We start from the raw sequence: 13,154 nt of genomic DNA, 5'->3' as shown, positions 1-13,154 counted from the left end.
ATGGCACTACAAGCCTCAAAATGTCAATATTTCTCCATTCTTTTTGCACTTCTTATAACACTGAGTGACACCGTGGCCTTTTTAAAGATGATCTGGAACCTTCTGGGTAAGGGTCATGTGTAGGTTTTCCTTCAGGCCTCACAGGATGTTATAAAGATGGTGGACCGTAACTTTATATGTTTACAATCTATTAAATAAATGAGCCTCACGAAGATTTTTAAACTAAACTGTTTTATTTAGGAAAATAAACAAAGCCTATTCAACAGAATATCCGTTGTCAGTCTCTTCCTTGAGTATCTTGTCAGCTCTTTCTCCAGTCGCCCTGTACGATTGGAGTTTGGGCCTTTCTTCCTCAGAAGGGAGAGGCTTTGGCGACTTCAGCTCTGCCTCTGATCCCGAACTGGTTTAGCCTGCTGGCAAGCAGCTCCTTATATGCTGACAGTTAGTGACAGTTAGTGACAGTTAGGGAAGGCATAGAAGAAGCCCCGGAGATTCAAAATCAGGAGCTGCACTCTGATTGGCCTATTCAATTATCTAAGCCAAAGGCCATTAATAGGCACAGCAACTGTGAGGGAATTTTTTTTTCTCACACTCACAGAGGAATTCTGGTTGATAAAATTGCTTGGATCTCTTCCCAGTTGGAGGCCAAGCATGGAGTGGATCCTATGGAGAAGGCTGGGGAAAGGACTTTTGCAGTAATTTAGGAACAGTTTGATCCGGCTGATCCCAAGAATGTTGACAGAGTCCATGGGATGTAGTTGTGACCACCTGTGAACTAGATCCATGCCCCCCTGTTAATGACATGGTTGTTAAATGAATCTGGCTTCCCCATTGACCTGGCTTGTTGGAAAGTCAGAAAAGAGGACTGTTGCAATATTTTTAGGATCAGACTCAATAATGATAATAAAGATTAGAGGTTTAAATATATCTCTCTTTAATCTTAACAGGCATTCTATATTCACTGAATATTTACAGATAGAAGCAAGGGAAATGGTGAGGGTGGCTCCTTATATATACAAAGGGCGGAGTCAAGGATGGGAGTGGTGAATTATGAATACATTAGGAAACAAAGAATAAGTTAACCCCTGATATCCCATATATACATTATTTACAGATTAGGGAATAAGGCATTTACATCTGACAAATCCCCCTCTAAATGCCGGTTCGCTATACAACACCAGTTACATTCAGATTCAGGACAATATGAGACATATAATTTTGAAGTTAAATATTTGTGCTGTTTAGAAGGTAAAGGCTTCGTTAATATGTCAGCTAATTGTTCAGAGGTATCACAATGCACTGCTTTGATAAATCCATCTTGAGACAATTGTCTCACATGTTTAAACTTTATATCTATATGCCTGGATCTTTGTCCAATGGCATCGGATCTGGATATTTCAATGGCTGCTTTATTATCTTCATGCATAACAAAAGGTAAAGCAGGTTTTTTCCAGACATCTGAAATCAAATCATTAAACCATACAAGGTTATTTGCAGCTTTGGATAAACAAACATATTCCGCTTCTGTGGTTGAAGTGGCTACCAGTTCTTGTTTACCAGTGTACCAGTAAACTGGACAGTTATTTAATAGAAAAATATAACCAGAAGTGCTCTTTCTGCATGATATATCTCCAGCCCAATCCGCATCTGCGTAACAAGTAAGTTTTGGCTCTTTGTCATTACTAGGTTCTAATACTAAACAAAAATCTAATGTACTTTTTAGATATCTTAGAATTCTTTTGACAGCTTCCCAATGATACATAGTTGGTTTACTAACATGTCTTGACAATAAATTGAGAGGTAATGCAATATCTGGTCTGGTCCAATTAGATATATAAAGAAGTGAACCTATGAGTGATCTATAGAATGTATTGTCTTTAAATTCAGGGGAAGACTCATCATTGTTTCTAAGGAAATCAGTTTGCATGGGAGTGTCACATGGTTTAGCATTGTTTAAATTGCATTTGTTTAGAAGTTCAATAATCTTATCTTTCTGAGTGAGTTTGAATCCCCTTCTAGTTTTGTTAATTTGTACACCAAGGTATTTGTTTACTTTACCTAGAGATTTCAACGAAAAATGTTCGTTTAGCTTATTTACAAAGATTTCTCTTCTTTCCTTGTGTTTTCCTATATATAAAATATCATCTACATAAATTAACACGAATTCAATGTGATCATCACTTTTTTTTACAAAGAAACAGTTATCAGCGGTGGTAGCGTTAAAATCCATGGTCTTAAGTACTTTTACCAAACAATCATACCATCTTTTGCCAGATTGTTTTAACCCATATAGACTTTTGTTCAATAGCCAGATTTCATTCTTATTAGTGTATTGACTGTGTGGTGCCCTTACATATATTTCCTTATCTAGTTTCGCGTGTAAGTACGCAGTCTGTATGTCATATTGGAATACATCAAGATTGAGTGCTGATGCCACTACCAGAGCTGTTTTAACACTCTCTGTTCTCACTGTGGGAGAGTATGTGTCAGTATAGTCCTCCGGATATTTTTGTGCATAACCTTGTGCAACTAATCTGGCTTTGTATAGAGTATTGCCTCCTTCTAGATTCTTAATTTTATAAATCCACCTAGTACCTATGATTGTTTTATCTTTAGGTGCGGTCGCAGGTGTGAATACATTTAATCCTTGCAAACTTTCCATCTCTTTTTTCATAGCTAGTTCCCATTTTTCCTTTTCTTCATAAGGGAGTTTTAATACTTCCTCATATGTATTAGGTGTTATTTGTTCACCATCCATATGCATTATATAATCTCTGTATTTACCTGGTATTTGACTTCTATTGTTTCTAATAGCTCTTTCAGGTTTGCTATGGTTGTCATGCAAATATCTTGCTTCCTTTTTTGTTAATGTGTCTGTCTTTATTTTGTGCTGACTTGTTTATTTAGTCCATTCAGTGAACCAGATTTTCTCTCTTTTGAATTTTCTCTACCCCCTCTACTCTCTCTGTAATTTGGTGGGCTTCTATATTTATATCTATCTGTGGAAGACTGTCTATAATTGTATCTGCTTCTATATTCTGGCCTATGTCTCTCCTTTGATATTTTGGGACAGTCTCTTCTATTGTGTTCCCTGGACCCACAATTGTAGCATTTAAAAGTTTCATTGTATTTTTCTTGGAAAGCTACCTTCCTAAAAGATTTGTGTTCTGTGTGATTGCTAGAACGATTTTTTCTTGAATTGTCTTCAGCTATCAATTTGTTAGATAGACTCTCTATGGATAAATATCCTAGATTGATGGTGTCTAAGTGTGACATAAAACTATCCCATGATGAATCAAGTGAATTGATAATAACACTTTTCATTGTTTGATCTGAAATCACTTCCCCCCTCAGATGCAGCTCAGCTCTTATTTTGTTTAGAGATATCAAATGCTCACTTATGGAAACCCCTGGTTTTACTCTAGAAGAAAAGAAATCCTTAGACATTCTCGTAGTGGTAGCTACACTGTCGCTGTGGAATAGATTAAACATGCATTGAATTATTTCTGAGACAGTTAGGTTTGGTTTGATACTATGATACATTGCAGGAGATACGCTAGATATTATTAAGAAGAATGCCCTGTGATGTAAACAATCTATTTTTAAAGTCCAAGGTCTTCTTGGAGGACTAGTGATAAAGAATAGTAAATTTTCTTTCATAAAGACAACCTGGAGCTGTTGATACCACTCTTGCAAGTTAATGCCATCAACTCTAAGTTTTGGGAAGTCACTGGGTAAGTTTCCCACATTATTTTGTCCATTACTTACAACCTGAGGTAGTCCGTGATCTCGCAAGTGCAGGAAATTGCAAAACGGCATAGGGATGCTCGCAACGAGTCTGCGCGGTTCTCTGGCCAGTTCAAGTCTTTCCGGACCGTCTACGTGGTTTCGCACATGCGCGTTGCTCATTTCTTCTTTGGCATCGTCGTGGAAGGTTCTCTCCATTTCAGCTCGTTCGCTCTGCTCCTCTTCAGATGAGTCGGTCTCTGGCTCGGTTTTAGGAGTTCTGATGGCGGCGGCTGTTCTTCTCTTTCTCCTGTGTGCGTTGATATTTGATCCGGTCTGCGGCGTGGGGCGGAATCGGCATGGCTCTCTGGGCTCGGGTGTCGTCGCTCTCGAAGTCAGGATGGGAGCGTGTAGGTCTTGGGGTATCGGCTTGTTCTTTTGCTTCTTCGTTGGCGCTTTGGAGATTTTTAATTTTGGCCCAAATGCAGCAAAAAGCGTCTTCATTGCTGATTTTATTTGGGATTTGGTAAAATCGTCTTCGCTATCTGATTCGGGTTCTTCTGGAGATTTCGAATCTTCCTTTTCACTTTCGTTGTCTGATAACGTTTTTCGCGCCAGAAATTTTGAACTGGGCATTTTGATTGGCTCTGCTTCGCTCCCTTTGGAGGCTTGTTGAAACCAAGATGGCTGCCATTCAAAATTTCGCGCGGCATCACATCTTTTCTTTTTCATAACGACTTTCTCTGTAGTCATATCACTCACAGTTTTTTGGTCTTTGGGTTTCTCTTTGACGATGTTTTTCTCTCTCGCTGCTCCGCTGTTTTTCAGCATTTCTTGGAGATTCGCGATGAGACTTTCATCATTCTTCTGGCTTTTTAATATCTTTAATATTTCTGACCTGAGTTCGTTATTTTCTATTTCGATTTCCTCCTGGTCATTATTTCCATTTATTAGTTCTTCTTCTTCTGTGGTGTATTCTTCGGATTCTCTCGAGATCGCGTTTGTGGATTCGTTGATTATTTCTTGTTCAGTTTCTATTTCTTTGCTGTAGGCCCTGGTGTTGGGCCTATCTTTCTTAGACATTTTTAATTATTTATTGAGTCAATTAACCATCCTCTGCTACCAATTTGTTGCAATATTTTTAGGATCAGACTCAATAATGATAATAAAGATTAGAGGTTTAAATATATCTCTCTTTAATCTTAACAGGCATTCTATATTCACTGAATATTTACAGATAGAAGCAAGGGAAATGGTGAGGGTGGCTCCTTATATATACAAAGGGCGGAGTCAAGGATGGGAGTGGTGAATTATGAATACATTAGGAAACAAAGAATAAGTTAACCCCTGATATCCCATATATACATTATTTACAGATTAGGGAATAAGGCATTTACATCTGACAAGGACCCTGGGACACTGCAACCATCATAAATATGAGCCAGTTGCCGAGGGCCCAAATTTTGACCACATGCCCATGGGAATGCTGCAATGGTCATAAGTGTGAAAAACAGTCATAAGTCACTTTTTTCAGGGCCTTTGTAACTTTGAACAGTCACTGAATGAACTGTCGAGGACAGCCTGTATAATGTCACATAAGGGTTTTAAATTCCTTCTGCGTTTAATTTTTATATTGATTGTATAGTTTTTTATTTATTTTTTATTTAGATCAATAGGCCCATTTTAAATAGCACATTTTCTCCTTTTAATGTAAGATGTTCTGCACTCAGAAAATAAAATAAATAAATGAAATCACCGTTGTTGACCCCCACCTGAAACTTCACCTTCGCTGGATCTCCAGAGTTTTCTGCAATGCTGCACAAACAGCCAGAGGGAAGCAGAACGAATCACTTTGTCACAGGGCCACCTGGTGCAATGACAGAAGCGGCCACCATATTCCAAGGGACCACAACTGGATGAGGCCACTGGTGGCTGCTACCAAAATCATGCTGGAAGTGCTTGCTAAGCGAATCTGTCCCATCACTTATGGAACTACATCATTTTTTATGCATTATAGACCTGTGAACATGGTCACTGTGTAGTCTAGGACAATTGGCTACATCCACTTCATCCCAGCCCCCTCACCCCAGCTGACCCATGGCATTCACCCCTCCCTAGCTGCTATGGTTGATGCTCCCCTCTTTGCAAACTGGATTCCCCAGGCTGTGGCAGGAGTGATCATGATGGCCTTTTGACTCCCTTTGAGCTGCCCCACTTTGGTTCAATGCAAAGGGTGAGCACATGGGCCAGACAGCTTCTGTTCCCACCATGCAGCAGCCAATCCAGAGCTTCAGTTTGCTGATCAATTCCAGGGACTGAGGTGTGCAGTTTGCAAAGAGGGGCCCACAAGCTGTAGCCTGCTGTCAATGCAGGGCAGGACTGTGCTCTCTGTATAATTATCTGGGAGGAAAAAAAAATCAATCTCTCCTGGAGGGGCAGTGCCTCTGATTTAGGAAGCATCATCTATGGCTCTCCAGTTGGGACCACAGGTTGCATAATGCCTTTGCTTGCCTTGCTGGTGGACAGAATGTCAGGCCTGTCCCAGCTTAGACATTTAGGAAATGTCTGCCAACTCCATCAGCTTCTGTAGCCATTCGTCCATAAGCGTCCTTCCATTTTTGTGCGTACAATAGTTTTGCTGCTGTCAACATATATAAGATCAAAATTTTTCTCCAAGTCTTTTTCCATTAAACCCAAAGGAAAAGTTTCTGGTTTCATTTTTATTTTCTTTTTAATAATATTCTGTATTATAGTATGAATCTTACTCTAAAATTTCTTAACACATCTCCACTATAAAAGGAATTTGTAAATTCCTTTACAAATTCATTTGAAATGCCTTTATGCATTCTGCATAACTTATCCGGTGTTAAATGCTAGCGATACATGATCTTATAAAATTTTTGTTTTTAATTACAGTTTAGTGTAAATTTCATCCACATATTTTCCTATTGTTCAAGCATCACATTATATCCAAAATTCCTTACCCAGAGAATCATACAATGTTTTACATGGTCACTTTCCAAATTCAAGTTCAATAACATTTTATAAATCTTAGCAATAATATGCTCATCACTACCACACAGTAAGATTTCCAATTCATTCTTAGCAAAATCAAACCCACAACTTTTTTTTTTATTTAAATTATTCTTTCAGTTCTTGATATGTAAACCAATGGCAAACATAACCTTCCAATTCAAGTTCTTCCCTCAACTTTAATGTATCTTCACCAGAGTTGAAAGATAATATTTTACCATACGTCCAGCAGTCTGTCTTTGCCACCATTTATTTTCTTAAAAAAGCTTCTTGTGGGGACACCCAAAGAGGCAACTTCGTATAGAACCTTGTTTTATATTTATTCCAAACTCTTAGTATTGCACGTCTAGCAAAGTGATTACTAAAATCAACATTCTATGCTGCCCAGAGTCCCTTGGGAGTGGGGCGGAATAGAAATGCGACAAAATAAATAAATGAATAAATAAACATTAACTTTAACTTTATCATACCATAAATAACTGTGCCATCCAAACCTTAATTCGTGGCCCTCTAATTCAAGTAGCCTCTTATTTTGGTAGTTCATCAAGTCTTTTAACCAGGCCAGACAACATGCCTCAAAATACAATTTCAGATCTGGTAACCCCCACTTTTTCCTAAGCATCTTGCAGTAGTTTCTATCTAATTCTTGGTTTTTTCCTGATCCATATAAACTTAGAAATATCTGAAATAATAAACACATCTTTAATAACAAGGGCTTTGGAACTCACTAAGGACACCTTGAAAACACAAAAAAGAAAAAAACTGACCACTGGAATATTGTAAGCAGTTGCAGAACTTCAGAAGGAATTCTTTTATGGACAAATTCCTCCTTTCTGTCATCATTTATTAGAAATCTTATCACATTCTAAACATGCCACAAAGACAAATATAAATGAGGCAACTCCTTGCATTAGTTAGACATTTTTGTTTCTTACTATATTTTCTCTACAATTCAGATCGGGCCTCAGCAGAATAATGTAGCATTTGGGGAAAAAGATACAAGCCAAGAGAGCAGCTCCAGAGGCCAAAATGGAGAAGATCTCCACGGCCACCATGGACTTCCCTTTGGTGCTCAGATAAGTAGGGAGGAAGGAGATCCAAACACTGCAAAAAACCAGCATGCTGAAAGTAATGAACTTGGCTTCATTAAAACTATCAGGCAATTTCCTAGCTAGAAATGCCACTGTGAAACTTACAAGGGCCAAAAAAGCTAGATAGATGAGGACAATGTAAAACATTAAAGCTGAGCCTTCCTTACATTCCAAGATGGTCTCTCCAAACAAGGAGTGGAAGTCCAAGTTAAGAAATGGGGGAGAGGTTACCAGCCAGGTGACACAAAAGACTGCTTGGATCAGGGGACAGGCTATGACAATGGAGTTGGTCAGTGGTTTTCCTAAGAGTTTCCTTGTCCTGTTCCCTGGCTTGGTGGCCATGAAGGCTAGAACCACCATGACAGTTTTTGCCAACACAGAAGAAACTGCCAGGGAAAAGAGAATGGCAAAGGCAGATTGTTGGAAGAGACAGGTGAGCTTCCCAGGTTGACCAATGAAAAGGAAGGAACAGAGGAAACAGAGCAGGAGGGAAACCAGGAGGATGTAAGTGAGATCTCGGTTGTTGGCCTTGACAATTGGTGTGTCATGATGTTTATAGAAAATCACCAGGACTGCAGAAGTGATCACAGAGAGAAAAAGAGCAAGAAAAACCAAAATGTATCCCAGGGTGTCTTGATAAGCAAGGAAGTGTAGCTTCTTGGCAATGCATTGGTCCTTGTCCTTGTTGGGAAATTGGTCTTCTGGGCAGGGTTCACAGTGAGCTGCATCTGAAATCAAAAGTTTTTTCTAAGAATTTCTTGAGCAACTACCATGCACATTGTCCCTCCCGCATAAATGATATGAGAGTTTCCTTTCTGCTATTGTCCTTCCTACCAAGGGAGTAATGAAATAATCCCCTGTGCTATTTATGGGGCATCAAAATGAGCAAATCATCCTTCATTTATGATGATCCTGGGACTAGATTAGTGAGAGACAAGGATTGAGTTCCAGCTATCCATTAACTCTGTACCTCCATGAGTAATGAGGCTTTCAATTTGAGATTCCTGCCTGTTTTTTCCGCTATTTTATAATGGAACAAAAAGAAGACAGACAGATCTGTTATCCAGGAATGCTGCTGTTTTGTTTTTGTGTACATTATCCATTAACCATATAGCCTTAATCTCTCTGCTTTGTAGGTCAAATCTGTTAGTTCAGTTTTTTCCCCTCCCTCCTGCTGTATCAAAGAGACATAAATAGGTGGGTCTCCTCTTTTTTTGGCTGGTCTATTTCCTCAGAGGTTGATAGTGCTGAAGGAAGGAGCATATTCTGAATAATAAAAAGACTGCATACCCCACTTTCAAAAGATTGAAAGTTGGTTTCCCAATTGGATGTGAAACTGGAAGCCGAAATGGATGTTGGGGGACTCATAAATTGTGCCCTCAAACTATCCTTGCTGAGAGTTGGGAAAGGTGGCCTCTGTGGCCAGGACAGTTTAGATCTATAAACTGAAAGTTCTCCTGAAAAATATGATTGCATGTCAATCTTATCGAAAATGACACAATCACAAAAATATATTGATTTAATGAATGCCTGGATTCTGGAAGATTAACATTTAAAGTCTGCTCTACCTGTCTGATTAGAAATGGTCCCTTCTGCGCAAGCATCACACTGGTAGCAGCAAACCTGCTCGCCCTCTGGAACTCTTCTCCTCTCTCCTGCATGGCACCTCCTGATGCCACACCTGGCAGAGGGGATGGTCTGAAAGAGAAGTATTTGAAGTTACTTAACCAATGAACCATGTGCATTCATGCCCCCCCCCATTCCCATTTCTCTTCCTTATTCCGATTTCTATGTTTAGATTCTCTTCTAAAGAAGTAGATTGCCAATGTCTATCACAAATCAAGAACAGTCCTGAGGGATTCAGGCCAATGGAATTCCTGAAAGACCTATGGACGTGGGAGATTGGAACTGGGATCACAGCCTGCAGAGGTTTTCGCGGGTGTTTGTATGTAAGTCTTTGGTTATTTGGGTTTTCTCCCGCGTAAAATTGGAAGTGTCTTGGCGACGTTTTGATGAAGTCTCATTCGTCATCTTCAGGCTGGTGTTTTTGGCTTCGTGCTCAAACACCAGCCTGAAGATGACGAATGAGACTTCATCGAAACATCGCCAAGACACTTCCAATTTTATGCAGGAGAAAACCCGAATAATATATATATATTACACCCTGAAGAGGATAGGGTGTGAGCCTGTCGAAATGTTGCTTTAAGAAAAACTTTTAAAGTCACTGGTAGGATTTTAGTTGAGGTTTTAAAGGACCTTGCAGAGTGCTCTGTAAGGAATTTTAGAAGATTTTAAGCTGGGATTTTAACCAGGATTTTAAATATTTTAACCAACTTATTTATAATGATGCGGGAAAACACCCGATATTTTAATTTTTTATGTGTGTGTGTGTGTGTGTGTGTGTATTGTTTTTATTAAACATATCTCATCATTTTATATCACATTTACAATTTTTTCAGCATTCCAGCATTGATAATATTCATACATACATAACATACATAACATTCCTTATTCTTCCTTTAATTATATACATTATCTTTAATATTTCTCTCTAGCTACCTTCATATTTAATCTTTACATCTGTTCTCTAGCCATTTCTACCACATTTCCCAGACTAAATAATATTCCAATTCTCCTCTTTCTTTTAATTCCAATGTTAACCTGTCTATCTCAGTGCAACCTATCACCTTTTTAATCACCATTCTCTCAGAGGGTGTTTCCAGTTTTGTGATAGTCAATTCTGGCCACTGTTGTTACATGCAATATGATATATTGAATTTTCTTACTATTATCCCTAATAGAAATAATTCTGGTTTTAACTGAATTCGATGATTCGTAATTTCTTCTAACCATTTTCTTATTCTAATTTTTATTATAACTTTCATTTCATCCTCTTAAATCTATCCAGTAGTCATACATCTATATGTTATACTTCACATAGTTCTACAAATCTTATATTGTGAAAATCTCTACCATATTTCATTTCCATATTTTTTTATCTAGCCATTGATAAAATAGGTCCCATATTTTATAATATTGTTTATCTTCTTGTTCTCCAATTTCAAATGTCTATTTGCTCATTTCAGCACATTCCATTATTTTCTTAATAACTTCATCCTGCATTGGTATTTTCTCATTTTTCCAATCCTAGCCGCTATTAATACATTCACAATCAGATATCTCAATTCTTTATTATATATTTCATTATACTCTTTATATATAATAAAGAGTATAATGGTTTTTCTTTATTTTCCTCCATACATATAAAAGTGCTTCTCTCACCTGGTGTCTCTGAAAATATGTATGTACTTTACTTTTCCCTTCCCAGATCAATTCATGCCACCCTAATTGCAAATCATGTCCTTCCAATATCAATATCCTCTTGTTTTTTTAAAATTTATCCAATCCTTTACATGTTAGGGCTGCTGCTTGGTAATATAGCTTTAATTTTATTCTGGGTTTCTTCCCTAGCCAGACAAATTTAGTTATTACTTTATTCAGCTCTTCAAAAAAAAAAATGTTTGCAGACATTTATTCAGCTCTTCAAAAAAAAAAAATCTATATTGTTTGAAATAGATATAAAATTTTTGGTAATATATTCATTTTGATTGTGGCAATTCTTCCTATTAATGATAGTTGTAGTTTCCGCCAGGTGTCTAAATCTTTTTTTATTTGATGAAACAATTTACTATAATTATCCTCTTTTATTGAGGAGCATTTTGCCATCAACCAAATTCCAAAATATTTACCCTTTTTAGTTATCTATATTTTCAATTTCCTCTCCAGTTCACTTTTCTGGCTTTCAGTAAGTCTTTTAGTTATTATTTTTGTTTTATCCTTATTTATTTTAAGTCCTGCCACTTTGCCAAATTCTTCTATTTCTTGTATTAATTTTGTTCCAGTTTCCAGAGGCTCCTCTATAAAGAACACTAAGTCGTCCGCAAACGCCTGTAGTTTATATTCTTCTTTTTTAATTTTTACTCCTTTTATTCCTGGTTCTTGTCTAATATGTGTTAGTAATATCTCTAACAATAGAATAAAGAGTAGAGGTGACAATGGGCATCCCTGTCTTACACCCTTAGCTATGTTGATTTTCCCTGTTGTTTCCCCATTTAATATTACATTTGCTGTTTGAGTAGAATATATTGCAGTTATCATCCTCACAAAATTTCCCCCCAAATTCATATTTTTTAACTGCTGGATAAGAAACTGCCAATTTAGGTTGTCAAAGGCTTTTTGCGCATCTAAAAATATCAAGCTCCTTGTTTCTTGGGGTGCCCCTCATAAAATTCCAAAACATTCATTACCATTCTTGTATTATTTCTAATTTGCCTTTTTGGTAGAAAACCATTTTGATCTGTTTGAATGATTTCATTTAATATTCTTTTGACTCTTTCTGAAATTATGGCAGCAAATATTTTATAGTCGGCATTTAGAAGCGAAATTGGTAAAAACAGTTTTTAGTCTGTTGGTGGTCTGTGTCCTCTTTTAATATTAATGTGATGTATGCCTCGGACCAGGTTCCTGATAATTTGGCTTCTGCCAAGGCTTCATTATATAATTCCAGCAGAATTGTCTCCAATGGTTCTTGCACATTTTTGTATAGTTTCGCGGGAAGTCCATCGGGTCCCTGTGTTTTATTTATTTTTATTTTTTTTATTGCCTCTTTTAATTCCATCAAGGTTATTTTATCGTTCAGCATTTCTCTTTTAATTTCCGGTATTGTAGTTAGTGCTTTCTCCCTTAAATACAGTTTTATATTCTCTTCCGATATATCTTCTTGACTATACAAATCCTCAAAAAAAAGTGTAATGTTTTTTTTTTCCTTCCGTTTGATAATGTAGATTTCCATTCTCTTTCTTTAATTCATAGGCCAGCCATCTCTCTGGTTTGTTTGCATGTTCAAAAAAAAAATGTTTCACCATTTTTATATTTTGTGCCCTTTCTTCCTGTGCCAATAAGTTTATTTTGTGTTTGACTAGAGCCCTTTCTTCTTTAATTTTATCATTCTGTGGTTCTTTTTGTAATGTTAGCTCCACTTTCCTACATTCTTCCTCGAGTATAGTTTGTTGTCGCCTCCTTTCCTTATTTCTTTGGGCTACGTACTCTATCGATAGTCCTCGAATGTATCCCTTAGTGGTATCCCACAGGTTTTGCAATTATGTTTGCTCTTTCTTATTTTCTCTAAAAAATAGTTTCAACTCTTTTTCTATCATTTGGACATAGGCTTTCTCTTTCAAGATTTTTTGGTTCAACGTCCATCTTCTTCTTTTCATGCCTTTCCATTTCACTTCCAGAGGGTTA

The 13,154-nt window shown here is 37.4% G+C and overlaps 1 protein-coding gene across 1 annotated transcript in view; it reads right to left on the bottom strand.

Annotated features, from left to right (window-relative positions):
- The window catches only part of LOC148116292 (vomeronasal type-2 receptor 26-like), a 48,711-nt gene that overhangs the window by 15,637 nt on the left and 19,920 nt on the right, over nt 1-13,154 (bottom strand). The gene's annotated exons all lie outside the window — the stretch shown is intronic.

This window comes from Pantherophis guttatus, chromosome 1 (assembly GCF_059756535.1).
Source record: "Pantherophis guttatus breed Tessera chromosome 1, ASM5975653v1, whole genome shotgun sequence".
In the NCBI taxonomy this organism is placed as follows: Eukaryota; Metazoa; Chordata; class Lepidosauria; order Squamata; family Colubridae; genus Pantherophis; species Pantherophis guttatus.
Note: the sequence above shows the minus strand (reverse complement) of the source record. Positions and strands in the feature narration are given on the sequence as shown.